Consider the following 17,757-nt stretch of genomic DNA (forward strand, 5'->3'; position numbering starts at 1 on the left):
GGATAGATTGAAGCACACTTGGAAATAATTTCTAGAAAACTTATTTTTTTTTATGTCCGTTGTAGGTTGTTGCTGGAGGTCTTAGGTATTTTGATTATGCCCGAAACCCAAGACATCTATGCCACCAGAATCGTGCTTGGAGGTTACCTAGCTTACTGTCATATTCTTCTGAATCACGAAAGACATAGACTTCTACTTAGTAAGTAAATAAATGGTCAAAACTATAAAAATGTCACAGCTGCACACAATACACTTAACATGTAGTGTTTTTTTCGCAAACTGGACAAATTTGGTGTGAGATCTCTCAATAACAGCGAAGTTGAGATGACGGCGGATATGTTATAGTAATAAACAATATAAACGAATGGGTATAATCAACCTTTTCTTAATAATAATTGTTATTTCCCCTCCTTTTTATTTTTCCTTTTAGATTGGAATTTAGATGAGGAGAGATATTGCTTCTTTGTTTTGATTGTAATGTAGAATGGAGATGGGACAGCCCGTGTTCTTTTGCAGGTATAAACTTTGAGTATTTTCAGAAAGCTGACTTTTCATGACCACACTTATAATGTATGCACATATTATGTTGAAACTTTTGTGCTGTTTTCAAGGATTTTACAGGTGTACGGTGTACCAGTTGTTGTTGAACTTGCATTTACAATGGTATGTCATGAACACAATAAATTTATGTTCTACGATAAGCAAACAAATTTCAGACTAATAAATTTATGTTATATTTTATGGGACAATTGCTAATAGGCATATAAAGATGTACATGAGTGTGCTAATTGGTGGGCGGAGGATATGGTGGATCCTGAAACAGGCAGTTGATGAGTGCTGTTTGAACAATCGGTGAATGCAGCGGTAAACGACAGCTATTTGGGGTACGGATGGACTACCAAATCTTATTCAAAATCGCTAATAAGGCAAGTCAAGTTTTTGTTTTGTAAATTAATTAATTATTTTTGCCAGCAGATGCAGGTGTGTACCCGTATTGCATTCCAACTTTTTTGATTAAATGCTTCAATAAATATAGAAATAGATAGTCTGAACTGCTTCACATTAGTATTGTATTTTCTGGAGTTCAATGAATGCTATTCTGGTATAATATTTATTTGTTTGTTGTTTTGATTTGGTTCGTTACTCATAAAACATAATTGTTGTGACAGATTTAGCTACAAAATTTATATTATTTCCCTTTACACTCAAGTATTTTTTACCTTTTGTATGTGGAGAGTATAACAGCAAATTGCTCCCCATTAACTAAATGTTCATTGATTCGTGTTCTCTACAGAATAAAGCAGAAGGTGAAGTTCAGTTGGTTTATTCATGTAAATTATGGTACGCGACGCTTGAAGACCGATGTAAAGCGCTCTCTATTCAATGAACCAGGTAATAACTCACTCGATCCAAAAGATTCTCATAACAACAAACATCACATATTAACACATTTACTATTGTAACAAACAACAATGACACGAACCATCCAAAAAGGACTAACCTGATTAGGAAGAACAGCCTGCAACAGCTTTTGTAGTCCATCTGTCCATGTAACTGGTTCCTTAAACAAGGTATATAAACTGTAGCACTGAACAAGATTTTGCATGTCCGTAGCACTGAAGGTATTGTACAAGCTTTTGCATGTCCATGTGAAACTGTAGGTATTGTACTAGCAGTTGAAGCTTAAGCTTTTGCATGTTCGTAGCACTGAACAATAAAAATAACTCGATTACGACAAAAATGAAAACACGCAGCGAAGCGCGTATCGGACCAACTTCTACTTTACCATAAAAATTACGGGATGTTGAGAAGGGGTCTTTCAAACTGAAAACATTTTTTAGGGTTTCAAAACATTGTTCTCATTTCATTTGTTAAGTACCTATGTACCAATCTTCCTATTTACATTGCGATTCATTGGTTGCATGACTTATTGCTAATAAATATGTTACTCTTTACAAACGAACACACCTGATTGTCCAACAATGACTGGTGGCAGAGAGATGACATGTTAGGATTGGGTACTCAAAAAACCAGTTATAACTACCGTGTATTTTAGTTTAGAGCTCCATTGTAAATTACGTTTATGACTTTTTTTGTAAATACTTTAAAGATATTTATATATATAGTTTGATTTTTTAGTAAATTTAATTTGTTATATATGGTGCCTTTTGGTATTCGGTGGGTATAATTTGAAATATTTGAGATTTTGACGGGTATCATTCGAAATATTTGAGATTTTAACCATGGTTAACATTTACCGGGAACACGTCTAATTGATATCAGTTGATACCGGGAACACGTCTAATTTAATCAACTAGACGTGTTATATTAATCAATTAGACGTGTTTTTAATCAATTAGACGTGTTAATTTAGTCAATTAGACGTGTTCCGGGAACACGTCTAATTGACAAAAAAGGAGGAACACGTCTAATTGCAAAAGAGGAACACGTCTAATTGAATTAATTAGACCGGTTCAAGGAACCGCACTAATTGGCATTATCAATTAGTGATGTGCCATCTAGACGTGTTAAATAACACGGCTAAATGGCCTTTTTCACACGTCTAAATGAGCCGATCTGTAGTAGTGGATATATAGCAACAAAGAATTAAAAGGGTTATGTTTGTGTTTCTATAGGTAAACATGAACAAAGTGACATTTTTATGGATTCCATCAACAGTGTAGCATGATGAGGCAAAATATGTTTTGTGCTAGGTAATGAATGTTGCTTCTTATTTTTGTTTCTAAATTTGTCCGTAACCCAAATGGGTTTGGAAGATAATTTGTTTTGTAACGGAATCATAAATCATACAATTAAATGTCACCATGGAGTATTTGTGATATTGAAATGTTGTGACTTGAAATATTCAACAACAAATTAGTTTTAACCTACTTAGTGGAATGATTTTATTACACCATCCCATTAAAATACATTGTTATTTAAATTTTATTTTTCTAATCCCGCGAATTCGCGGGTATTAAACTAGTTAGGAAATTATATTGTAAATCAAATAGAATTCTAGTTCATAGCTTGGTGAGCAAGACATATCCTTTGTATAAATAATGTTATTCGATTTATGAGAAGCATGACAATCATATCTTTCAAGGTATCAAGATATCTAGATTTTATTAGCCGATCCTACCCTCTGCTTCTTAACTTTCGGCCACACTATTCTTCTTCTACTCAATTTCTTTCGACTTCTGTAAACAGCTATCATGGCCGACACTAGACTCCATTCCGCTATCATTGTTAATAATATTAAAAACTTTATTCCAATTACCTTAGAGATGGAAAAAAGCCAACACTCGGCAGGTTTTTTTAATTACTACTTTTAATGGAGGCCCATTTTCTTCAAGCTTGACCATGATTTGGGCAATGGCCCAAATCTCATGATAACAGGCTGCAATATTTAAGATTACTCAACAAATTTTAGCCGATCCAGATAATTTAAGTACCTAAAACGAGGTGAAAAAGACCATTAGACCGTAACGAATAATATGAACTATTTAAAAAAGGCCCTTAACCCCTAACAAATAATATAAACATTTTTAAAAAAGGCCCTTCGGGCCTTGTTAAATGTTAATGGACTTTGAAATCTTTTTTTTTCTGAGGCCATTGATTGTTGTTTTTAGGCCTATCGTCCTTCGTCTTCGTTGCTTTAGTTTTGTTTCTTTAGTTTCATGTTTCTAAAATCTCCGATTACGTCTATATATATATATATATATATATATATATATATATATATATATATATATATATATATATATATATATATATATATAAAAACAGGTTCCTGAAAACCTGTGCCCGAGCAGTCGATCACCTTGCTCCCTCTCCGGGCCTCCCCTTAATTTTGGGTGTTCGAGAAATTAACACTACTTGATCTGGTTTTAAATCAACATTTGCTTTACCTTTATCGATAAGCCCTCCCTGCTTCTAGACCCAAACATTTGACCTGTCGGACCCGTTGATTTCTTATTGACATGTAAAAAAAATTTAGTTGCACATGCTCTATTTTTTTATCCGTTATAAAACAGGCCCAGTAGACTCAAAAATTTAAACACAATGGACATTTTTACATTTTTTTTGAGGTTATGCGTCTTGTTTGCCAGGCCAAGTTTTAGATTTAGAATTTGGACCCAAAGTGTAGTACATTTGTAGGGAACTCTCTAATAGATACTCCTGCGGATGTGTAGAAAAACGGAAACTAGTGTTTTAAAACATGGTTCACGTAATCAGAGATTAACATCAATCATAATTGGGTTCTATCAACACAATTGTGGGTTTTAAACACTTGATTTGTTCAACACAAGTGTTGGCATGTGGAGAGACCAGATCATGTTACTATGATTGGGCTACTTTTTCCTTCTAGTCATGCTAGTTTAGTTGATGAGCATCTCTACTCGACGAGTACAAAATACGGCATACAAGTATACAACCAATGAGTGATCATCACGCGGGTCACAGGCACCCATTGACTAGTTAGTAGCTTTGCCCTGCGTGGTGGACTATTTGTAATTATGTATGTGCGTTTGCCGTTCTAAGAAAAAAAATCAACGAGAGATTTAGTCACTCACTATGTTAATAAAAAAAAGACACAACAATCGTTATCACAGGGGCGGACCTATTCGTGTTCCAGTGGTAGCACGGGACACTACTGAAATACGCGATGTAGTGAAATTTTTTTGGAGTTTTTAACTAGTGACACCAGTGGATAATGTAATTTTTTTAAGTGACACCACTGAAATAAACAATCTAGTTAAATTTTTTTTTTTAGATTTTTAACCGGTGACACCAGTGATTACCATTCCTAGATACGCCCATGCGTTATCATAAAAGAAAGTGGAAATATAACAATATGAACCATGGTTTAAATTCGGTATTCATCCAGTAATGTTCCATCACTCGACTTTGATACAAATTTCCTACTACGGGAAAAGTAATTTAGCATAAACTCGTCGTGTAAATATGATCTAAACTTCGGAGGATTGTTTACTGTAATTAGTTCTTTTGCAGGTTCCATGACAACTGGATCATGAAAATATGAACCAAAAAAGGTGACGATAGACGTACGACACACACTTGGGTTCAATACCCCGCGATGTTTTGAACCTTTCAGTTTTCCGTTACTCGTAATCTATAGGTAATAACAAAAATAGTTAGTTAGACTAATATCGCTGAACACAATGATTATCAGAGGCATCTTTGTGCCATGTGCAAAGATGTACAACCGAACATGCTCAAAAGTCTTGAAGGGCTCAAAACTTTTAAAGACCTACATGATAATTCATTATTTATATATTGTGACGGTGTCTCGGAGTGACAACAAATTTAAAATTGTAATTAGCTAGTTTACACATAATTCGCTTAAAAAGTATTGAAATTTTATTGTTTGTAAGAGCTCATTTTTTATGTTATTAACGGTACATTTCTAAATTAATTAATGAGACGGCTCTTCCAGTATACGTATAGCACATGATCAATGAACTGCTAGTTTAATTACTACCTCAAGTTGGAAACCAACGTTAACCACAAAGGCATTTGGAGTTGCTTCAATACCTATCCATTTCCCATCCTTTTCGACTTGTAGCCCAAACTGGGCTTGTTTAAGTAAACTTATGAGGTTAGAGTCAACTGTCAACGTGACCACCTACGCCCAAGGCTAAACTTGGTTCTGGACATGGTGGATAATGGTTAATCGCCATTGTTTGACTCTGACTCACTTCATTGAAGAACCCTTCACTAAGTCCGAGCCCTTCACTAATCAAATCATTGATTTTGAACGCCAATTTCCTCATTTCAATTGCGTAACTAGCTACTTCACCTCTAAGATGTTGGTTAGGTCCTTTTCAGATCAGAGATCAAAACAAGAAAATAAAGTTTGTATATTTGATGTATGCTAAAGTAGATAAAGAATTGGAAACAAAAAAGTACAATTTTATTAACCAACAGATGCTAGTTTTATATAGCTAGAAAACAAACGTAAACCATGCTGGAAAATAGCACTATCTAAACACTACAAGAAAAATGCTCATTTGTAACGATCTTTTAGTGACGACTCAATATTTGATCACTAATAATGCTATTTAGTTACCATTAAAAAAGTGGTCACTAAATTTTGGTCACTAAACGATATTAGTGACCAAACAAATGGTCACTATAGTGACCAATTTTGGTATGTTGGTCTTTAAAAATATTTTGTGACGGATCTATAGTGACGAGAAGTGACCAACCTATTTTGGTCACTAACTTGATTTAGTGACCATTTTAGTGTTATTAGTGACCAATAACCTTTGTCACTAAAGCTCATTTTTCTTGTAGTGAAACTACCATACTCTATTCCTAAAGAATAGGCACACCTTCTGACTCACTCCATGACTTCCACTAATTTAGGTCCACATACTACTTATTCAATACTAATAAAACAATTAATTAAAACATAGCATATAAAATAAATAACTATTAAATCTAAGTTTCCAGCCATCTTAAATTGCAACTGAACGTGACTAGCAAACCATTTTTGATATAAACCGATTATAACCCAACAATCACCCGCCTAATCGGTTTATAACAATGTCGGTTCCTCTTCAACAAAGTTTGCTTCATGCTCCTTACCCTTCCATTTTGTACACTCATGTTTGAAGTGTCCAAACTCTCCACACTCATAACATCTAAACCCACTCTTGTCACCTCGACCCGAGCCTCTTCCTCGACCTCTACCACCTCTTTCATAGCTCCTTCCACGTCCCCTTACGCGTCCACTACTTTCACCATACTTTTGTTCACTTGCCAACAAAAGTTTGTTTTGTTCTTCATCTTTTTCTTCATGACCTAGAAGCCTTTCTTCATAGGCTTTCACCCTTCCAACCGCCTCTTCAAATGGCATTTTCGTAAGGTCCGAATATTGTTCAATGGGAGCTACAATTGGCAAGTATTTCATTGGAACCGAATTAAGAAACTTCCTTACAATCACCTCCTCTTCAAGAGTAGAACCAAGACTCTTGAATTTAGCAACAATGCTATTTATCTTACCCGAAAAATCATTAATTGATTCATTCTCTTTCATCTTTAGCATTTGGAATTCGTTTCTCAATGTTTGTAACCTTGCTTTTTGAACTAATTCAGCCCCTACATAACGAGTTTTGATTGATTCCCAAACTTCTTTCACATTCTTGTGTTTGGAAACTTGCAAAAGAACATCTTCGGGTAGGGTTTGATAAATTATACCTTTGGTAGTATAATTTTTCTTCTCATCAACCTCATCTTGGGTGATAGCATCCCAATGGCCATATGCCCTTAGAACCGTTTCGATCATAATGGACCATGTGGTGTAGTTAGTCTCGGTTAATTTTGGACATTGAATTGGTACGGTTCCTTGCTCACGAACGGTTAAAGTCCCATCGCTTGATGACATCTTTTTTCTGCCTTTTAATACTTGCTGACTTCTTTTTTTTCTCTTTTTTTGCTGCTTTGTACTGCTTTGCTGCTACTACTTCTTGCTGTGAACTGCTGATATTTATTGGTACCACTTCCTGCTATCTTCTACTGCTTTTCTGCTTATATTTGCTGCTAATTTAGACGTCTTTCTGCTGAGTTTACTGCTGTTATCTGCTTCTTTTTTACTGCATAAATCTACTGCAACCGGCTGCTATTTTCTGCTCGTTTTCACTGCTTTTAGACTGCTATTGTTGACTGCTAATTGCTGAATTATCAGCCTGCTACTCTGCTACTGCTACTGCTTTTCTTTCATAGGATTGAGCCTAAGCTCTTGATACCAAATGTTGGTTAGGTCCTTTTCAGATCAGAGATCAAAACAAGAAAATAAAGTTTGTATATTTGATGTATGCTAAAGTAGATAAAGAATTGGAAACAAAAAAGTACAATTTTATTAACCAACAGATGCTAGCTTTATATAGCTAGAAAACAAACGTAAACCATGCTGGAAAATAGCACTATCTAAACTACCATACTCTATGAGTCTATTCCTAAAGAATAGGCACAGACTCACTCCATGACTTCCACTAATTTAGGTCCACATACTACTTATTCAATACTAATAAAACAATTAATTAAAACATAGCATATAAAATAAATAACTATTAAATCTAAGTTTCCAGCCATCTTAAATTGCAACTGAACGTGACTAGCAAACCATTTTTGATATAAACCGATTATAACCCAACATAAGATACAAACAATTATTAGTTGCTATATACCAAATCCATAACAAACATCGTTTAACCATATATATATACGCATTGATTACGTGTATCTGGTTGGTTTAACGGGCCATGATTGTGTGTGTTGTTCTAAAGGATGACACGAGTGGATTAAAGTGTCTTTTCCAGTAATTCATGGCTTGTCCCACGTGACTAACAGCACCTGTGACAAGCTTACCATAATGCTCCAAGTGATTACTTAATTCGTCTCTTTAGCGACTAAGCTAAAAAACTCTTTGTACAAATATCTTAGGTCTGTCATCATCATATCCGGCACTCCATGATTGACCACCTAGTTAAAAAAATAAATAACTTTCAGACCTCCGTCAGTAACTACTAACCGCCGTTAAAAAAAAAAAGAAACATCATTTGAGATACAAACATAAATATGGGTTATATGTGAAAGATATATGGACGTGAAAGATACCATATTCTTCACAAGCTGTTATAATTTGTTGGACGATATATATATATATATATATATATATATATATATATATATATATATATATATATATATACCTATTATATAAGAAGACGATTGTTTTACTGTTCCTCATCCCTCGCCTTACATCGACGCTTTTTCAAGATGCCACCACCTGCTTTTTTCAACTTCTTTGGCTCTGCCACCTCCTGCTTCTACACTTCTCATAATCTTATCTTATAGTGCCAACATTTTTTAACTTTCATATATTCATTCATTTTTATATTTTAAAACCACCCGTCAATTTTGGCTTCGTTTGAATCCATGGTGGTATGTTTTTACTCGTGGATTTCCACTACTAGAAAATCGATTTTAATGGAAGGAGGTTTTTCCGTACGATGGCCATCGTCCGGGAGGAGCTACTACACGCTAAAAAACGGACCCACTAGCACCTGCATGTTTGACCCACTTTCCCGGACGACTCCAAATCGTCCCGGAAGATATTATTTAATTATTATTTTTTTTGGCTGGAAAATATTTGGCTCCAAAATGTGGCAATTTTGGCGCATTTTTCTTTCCGGACGATAAATCGTCTGGGAAAACCTTTCCGGACGATCAGCTTCATCAGTCCAATTTTTGCTATATATACACACCATTTTTATACACAAACACATATCTAAATCATTTTTCATCCATATAAATACGAAATTAACATCGAAAATGCGTACCCTTGAGCCGATGATTGTCTCGTTGGAAGTGTATTACGGAAGAGAATTCCGTAATCAAAGGAGAGATTACGATTATGCCCGTAGTTCTCAGTCTATATTCAGAGAAATTGACGTTAGCCACGCAAGTTTAGAGGACTTGTTTTTCTTTTTGCAGGAAATGGTTCCGTTCGAATACACGGATGTGTTGTATTACGAAGATGACTATGTTCCGGAATTGTCCGCTATGTATCTCCGTACCGAAGAGCAGTGGAACGGTATAAAAGAGACACTGAACTGGCGTTCCAATCACATTTCTCTCTATTTGATTTTCGAAGATGAAGAAATGTATTTTAATTTCGGTCAACTAAACTGTTAAGTTTAGTTAAGTTTGGTAATATTAGTATCGTTTTTATGTTGTATCATTTGTTTTATTGTCATTTTCTAGTTTTCTGGTAGGCCATGTATCGTTTTATAACATATCAAATAAAATTGTCGTTTTATTTCAATTTACTATAATTAACACTGGACAAACGAAATTAAATAAATCACACATGTAAACACACATGAATTCAATATTATACAAAGACTGTGAATTAATCACTACAGAAGACAAACCGGAAATAAATCACACAACGAAATTAAAACACACTATGAAATTAAATCACACTACGAAATTAAATATTATACAAAGATTGTGAATGACAAATTAAATCACACTACTAACGACGGTGACGAGGATGACTACGAGCATCCGACCGAGTGGACGAATTTCCAGAACCTGAGCTCGATGTTGTCGTAGCTTCAGCAGTAATAGGTACCGTACTTAACATACGAGATCCTAAACGACCATTAACTGCACCAATATTAGTAAATAAACGATTCAGAAACGCTCCATATGGAAGAGGTCTTGTTAAGTTATAAAGCCCGTTCATTCTGGAAGCGACTAAATGAGCAATATTAACTCTAATATTGTGAGTCATGCACCAGTGAATGCAAGCTTCAGTCATTGATAAATTATCAACATCTGGTTCACGGTGGTACATGTTACTCGTGATAATTGCATTTCTTGTGACAACTTCAGGACGAAGATAATTGTCAATGATGCCCGTATTTACTATGGTCCTGTATTGAACAACAGTACGGCATAAAAGTGTGGTCATTTCATATTTTGGAATAAAATCAGGAAGACCTTGAAGTTCAAAACCGGTTTATAGATCTTTCTACCATCAAATGGAACGCCCAATAGTGCACCGAATTGTGGGAGAGTATACTCGTGTTGAGCGTTATAGAGTCGAAACCTCACTGTATCTTCATTAATGAACTAAAAGTTTCTATAGAATTCACGCACGAGTGGAGGAAAAAAGTACTCATCAACCTGAACGAAAGGAAGCCAGTCCATTCTTTCGATTTCTTGGACAATTTCTGGAAGGTCTTCTACATTGACCTCACGACCTTCACTAATAGGTCTAACGATTCCTGGTGGATTCATTGTGTGATAGTGGGAGGGAGAGAAGAAGGTGATGTGTGAATGTGGAAATAGAAGAAAGAAAACTCGGTATAAGTAGAAGGTGATTTCCCTCCATAATTGAGAGGTGATATTTATAGAGGTAGTATGTGGTTGGTTGTTGTGTCAATAAACACGTTTATTGAATACAGCTATTGAATATTACTTTAAATAAAGCATATCTGATTCATGACTTTAGTCAAAGAATCTCTGTCTTCATCAGCTTTAATTAAAGCATCTCTGATGCATGGCTCTTTAATTAAAGTTGCTAGGCTATGTCAAATCATTTCAGTTTTCTGATAGCATCTTTGCTCAGTTATCAAAACTGGTAGGCCATGCATCAAGATAACGAGCTCATGGTTATGTTGGTACTTAATTAGGGTGTAAACATTAGTGTTTAGGGTTTAATATTTGAGATTAATTGAGTCAAGTAATAATTCATGAATTCAAGAAACAGTTTTGTTCCCCATATGACCTGGATCCTTTTCTCCAGTGGCCTTGATGTTTTATTAGTTGAAGGAGTATTAAACACGCTTATTAGTCATTTTAGACACGCTTATTAAAAGAAAATACATCAGTTACTTCCAAACTACAACACGTACAATACATTCCAAACTACAACACAATACTTATAAAATAAACTACATCAATTACTTGAAAATGAAACACAACAAAATGCTACAAAACTACAAATTAACATCAGTTTCAACATTTTCGCTTGACGATTTGCGATTTTGAGTGAACGTTCTAGAGCTCTTTTAGACCTTAACAATTCTATTACTACTTCACTCTCCATTTCAGTGTAGGGCAGATCAATCCAAATTTGCAGCCTTCTGCAACGCTCAGACATCATCAAGATCCGGGACGTACCACCACAACCATAAAAGCGTCGACCGTACTGGTATTCATCCGACAAGCAAGTTTTGACCACCATCTTTGAACCACATGTTCGACAAAATTTCACAACAAAAGTTTCTTCTGGACCATACTGGTAATGGTGATTCATATTGTGCAGTCACATATTGTTGTTATTAGTGGGTTATTATATAGAAAGAATTTCCCGCCCAAAAGCCATCTATCGTTTTCCCGCCCAAAATTTCCCACCTAAAGTTTCCCGTCAGACCGGATCGTTTAGGGGTAGGTTGAATTTAATTAGGGTTTAATATTTAGTGACGACATGTCATTTCTTTTATCACACTCACCTACTTCCCTGTTTGAGGTGATGTATAATTAACTTTTTACTGCACCTTTTTGCCATTATTCTGAAATTGTACAATGCTTTAAATAAAGGTTTAATTACTTTACAGTGCACTCAGCTACTGCACCCCTCCGTTCATTTATTTATTATTATTTTTAAATATTTTATATTATCAAATAATTATTAATATTTATAAAATTCATTTTTTATCCGTTGGAAAGATTGCGAAACAACACTTTTATTCATCACACAGACGGTTACATTTTTTTAAACTCGAAACAAATTAAACTAAAATACAACACAAAATATTAATCATCTGCGAAGTAGAGTTCACCAGTCATTTCACCATCTGTGAGGTACTCTGGAGACATCATTTTTTCTCTTGCCGCTTCAGCTAATTCAGCGAGGTAACGATAACCCAACGTCTCTTCATCTTCAAGAACCACATACAGAGAAATGCGTTTACCACGATCTTCAATGGTATCTTTTATAAAGTACCATTGATCATCGGTAGAGAGATAACTTGCTGGCCTTAAATCCGCATCACAATCGTCTTTATAAAAGTAAACAGCCGTGAATTCACACGGAACTTTTTCCTTCAGAAAGGTTAGCAAGTCATGTTTATAAATAATTTTTTTAAATTATGCAAAAATTATTATTAAGTAATTTTTAATTAATTACTTAAGTAATTATATTGTTTTTTAAATTATTAATTTATTTAAAATTTAAAATAATTTTATAATTTATAAGTAATTAATAATAATATTTAAGTAATTAAAAATTATTGTTAAGTAATTTTTTTATAATTTATAAGTAATTAATAAAGAAAAATAAATAAAAAAACTCACACAGCCGCGCCTAAAATTTCGTTTCCCTCCATTTGATTCCCGGACGATTTATCGTCCGGAATGGGTCGTCCGGGAAAAGTTTCGGCAGAAAAGCTTAAACTTGGCTACCTTTTTCTCACTTTCACCTACCAAAAAAACTCACACAACTCCAGTGATATGGAGCGATTTCCGGCGATTTCCCGCTTCTTCCACACCAAATCCAACAATCTTTCATCCCAATCACTACCAAGGTATGTTCTTCACTTTTTTCTTTTTTAATTTTGATTCTTTTTCATGTTTAGTTTGTTAAAACCCCAAATCCGAAAATTGGGGTTAACATTTGATAATTGTTGTGATTATATATGTTTTAGCTTATGATTTTCATGTTTAGTTTGTTACTATGCTTATGTTTGATGATTCCTTGAATATTTTGAGGCTTTAAATCCGAATTTAGTTAGTAAAGTGGTGGGTTTTGTGATGAAATTGTCAAGAACATGAAATTGTTGTATGACAATATGTTTAGGTTCATGAATTTCATGCTTAGTTTGTTAAGTTGCTTAAGTTTTGATTATAATTGGTCCTAAAATCCAATTTTAATTAGTAAATTGATAGGTTTGATGAAGAAAATGTTATGTATATTTTTAATTAGAAAAATCAGTATAAGTATATAATTATAAGTATACAAGTATAAGTATATAATTATAAATGTTATTGTTTATGTTTATGTTTATGCTTATGATTATGCTTATGTTTATGTTTATGTTTATGTTTATGTTTATGCTTATGCTTATTGTTGTATGCTTATTGTTAGGTTTAGTGGTTAATTTCGAAATAGTTCTACCTTAGGTTCGAAATTAACCAATCCTATAGAATACCCGTCCAAGGTTAATTTACTAAAACATGAGTTTATAATGACTTAACTACGTAAACGTTGCTCATACTAACAATTCTTTTTGAACATTTACAGTCAATTTAAAACAGAGTACCCCAATATGGACATGAAAACAAATTTTCCAAGTTGGTTCACCAACAAGGTAAACTCATTATATATATATATATATATATATATATATATATATATATATATATATATATATATATATATATATATATATATATTAGACTTACATATGATAACTATTTTTATTCAAACTTTTATTAACATTTTTTTATTTTTATGAACGTCTTTTTAAATTTTCCGCATTAGTATAAGTATATGTATATATATACACATATATTTATATGTGTGTGTGTATATATATGCTTGTTGTTGTAAATATATTATATATATATGAATATATATATCATTTTCCGCATTAGTATAAGTATTTCTATGCTTGTTGTTGTAAATTTTCAATTATGTATTTTTTTTTCACGACCATATATATATACATGCATTATATGTAGGAATATATATCATTGTCTATATCATTGTTCTATTCACTTTATTTTGTATAAATGTATATGTATATATCATTGTTCTATTAACTTTTATTTTGTATTTATGCAGATGAATTTCTTTGCTCTGCTTTTCCTAATGATGGCCGGGATGGTCGGGGGGCCCGGGGGCCCCGGGGGGACGGGGGCCAAAATAATCGGGGTAAACGGGGAAAAACACAAAACATAGGTTTGCAAAAGTTGAGGAATGCTCATGGAAAACTCACGATTGACTTTGATATTAAGTTGAAAACCATTAATCCGATAGGCGACAATAGTTCAATGTTTGTTAATTTGATATCTAGTGTTGTTCGGAAACCAAGCTTCCCAAAATATTACAAGTGTTGGGCGGATGTGCCATCATCTTTCAAAGACAACGTCTGGGTTGATATACGCGTAAGTTTAATTAATTACTATATATATATATATATATATATATGCGTTTCTTATATATAATCTTTTAATATATTTATTACTTTTTATCGTAGAATTACTTTCAAATTGATACATGGCTAGAAGGTGAGCATGCAGCTGAAATCCGAACGGGTATTAACAAGATTGCGGCGGGACGATGGGAAAACGCAAAAAGTGAGTATATTGGTTATTACGAATTCCTCGAAGAAGAACATCCGGATGATATAAATTTCATTCGTGCGAACCCACCCGAGGATTGTGAAGCCCGAGAGTGGGAGCCTTTTGTTGACATGATGCTTGACGAAGCATATCGAAAGCGTTGTGCTTAAAATAAAAAAAAACCGGGCTGAAGTCAAATACAACAGTTTGCATGGTGCCAAATCGATAGTTAAACATTTGGTAAATTACTTACACCTACTTGTTTTTAATGTTTTATATAAATGATAAAATGTAAGAAAATAGGTTATTTGATTTTATACATTTAAGTTATTTATTTGTGTGTTTGTAGAACGAACGTCAAGCCAAGAATGCGGAAATCGGTCCTATAAAAAATTACAAGATCTTGCACAAACCCAAGGATCGTACCAAGTGGAATGATTCGTTCATACCGAAAATTAATTACGTAAGTGATACATTTTTATAGATTATGGTGTACTTCTTATAAATATAAGTCAATTGGTGTACTCCCGATATATATATATATATATATATATATATATATATATATATATATATATATATATATATATATATATATATATATATATATATATATATATATATAATATAATATAATATAATATAATGGTCTTGTAAGTGATACATTTTTATACGTATGTATGTATATATAAATAATGATATGTTAGTAATATTTATATTTTTTTAACTTTGTATATATATATATATATATATATATATATATATATATATATATATATATATATATATATATATATATATATATATATATAATATAATGGTCTTGTAAGTGATACATTTTTATACGTATGTATGTATATATAAATAATGATATGTTAGTAATATTTATATTTTTTTAACTTTGTAGAAACGAATGGAGACGTTGTTAAAACAATTTCCCGGCACCGACGAGGAAGTTATCATGGAACAAGTTTTGGGCGAACGACTGGGACACCAACGCGGATTGGGCCCGAAGATGCCAAAGTCGGTAACTAATTCTGAATCTTCATCGTCTACCGGTCGGAGTCGTCAACCCAAAATACCACCACAACCATACTACACGGCGGCCGATATTGAACGAATAATTGCTTTTAATAATATGCAAATCCCGGATGATGTTCGACCAAAATTTGGCTATCCTTCCGGTACTTCCACTACCGGTACTTCCAATACCGGTACTTCCACTTCCGGTAACCCGAGCTCGAACGATGACTTTGATAACGATTTGTATAATGATGGATTTGACGGTTTGTAATTTGTTTGGTGTGCGTCAAGACAATTATGAAATGGTTGGCACGTTTTGTAAACGATATTTTATTTTGTAGTTTTTCGGATATTGTAATGCATGTTTGGATAAGTGTATGTTTCAAGACTTTTGTTTAGTGTTATTATGGTATTTTGTGAATTCGTAATCGTTATTATATAGCAGGTTTTTAATTTGTAAATGTGCTGGAAACTGCAGAATTTGTGCCGTTTTATTAGTCTGGAAATGCAGAAACCAAATCTGCTAAAACTGCAGATACTGGCTTTCCCAGACGATAAGTCGTCTGGGATTAGTCGTCCGGGAAAAGCTATGACATCATTATGATGTCATTATTCGAGCATTGTTTAATGATTGAATAAAATAAATATTAGTTTAATATTAAAACGGAGAAACGACTTCTCGTCCGGGAAAAGTCGTCCGAGAAAACCGTCCACGAATGCAGCGTTGAAAGTCAAAGTGGGGCCCACGTATGCGTCTGGGAAAAAAATCATCGTCCGGGAATACTTTCAAGGACGGACTTTCCCAGACGACCATTCAGGGACGAAAAGTCGTCCGGGATCACTTTCGGGGACGACTTATCGTCTGGACTTTTCGTCCGGGAAGACCTCGTTTCTAGTAGTGTTCCTTTGTTTACGTCGTTCATATTCGACATCTAGGAAGTTAGGCCACTGAATTTCAACTACTAATAGGTCAGTAAAAGTTTGCAAAACTTCAAGTGAAATTAAACAATTGACCAATTTCTGAAGGTATGTTCGAGCTTAAATCGTTTACGAGTTACGACTTACCACTTACGACCCTACCAAAGGAATTGGGTATATTTTTTTGCCTACTGCCTCTTTGATTGTTAATTGTATGAAATTAGTTTTTTTTTTTTTTTTTTTTTTGCCTCTTTAGTTTAATTTCAATTAACTGTCTTCGGTTGAATTGTTATAATAGTCTGATTTCCCTTCTACCTCATCGATTTACAGGGTTTAGGGTTTATGTTGGAAACTAAACTTGATTTTGGGCTATGTGTTTTAGATTTGGGCTTGCAAGTATACAAATATTTTGGATCAAGATTATAGCCCATTATGTAGAAGCTTCTTGTAATATGTAGTAGTGAAAGTGTGTAGAATGTGTGTAGAATAATCTTGTAAAATATCTAGGTCTAGAAATACTAGGAAATATCTAGATAGTAGTAGATGATGGAGTGATCTAGACTACTCCATTGAGTAGTATAAATAGAGGGCTTCACCCCTCATTTGTAATCAAGCAAAGCAAGCAATAAGCAATAAAAGAAAAGCTTTCAAGATCAATCTAACTTCTAAAAATCATCAATCCACTCTTCCACAAATAATATACATAACCTCCTATTTCCAACAAATTGGTATTAAGAGCTTGGTTCGACAAGATGATGGCCAACAATGTCATCACATTTCCTCGCCTCACAAAGGATAATTATGATCGATGGAGCATCCAAATGAAGACCTTCCTAGGTGGACAAGACTTATGGGAGATTGTGGAGGAAGGCTATGAGGAACCTGCAGAAAAAGGTCCTCTCGGCAAGGAGAAAAAATTAATGAAGA

General features: G+C 33.8%; 1 pseudogene; it reads right to left on the reverse strand.

Annotated features, from left to right (window-relative positions):
• Positions 1–4,870: 4,870 nt before the first annotated feature.
• LOC139902563 (hyoscyamine 6-dioxygenase-like) lies at positions 4,871–8,871 on the reverse strand (annotated as a pseudogene).
• Between the last annotated feature and the right edge of the window lie 8,886 nt (positions 8,872–17,757).

The sequence above is a fragment of the Rutidosis leptorrhynchoides genome, chromosome 3, assembly GCF_046630445.1.
Source record: "Rutidosis leptorrhynchoides isolate AG116_Rl617_1_P2 chromosome 3, CSIRO_AGI_Rlap_v1, whole genome shotgun sequence".
Lineage (NCBI taxonomy): Eukaryota > Viridiplantae > Streptophyta > Magnoliopsida > Asterales > Asteraceae > Rutidosis > Rutidosis leptorrhynchoides.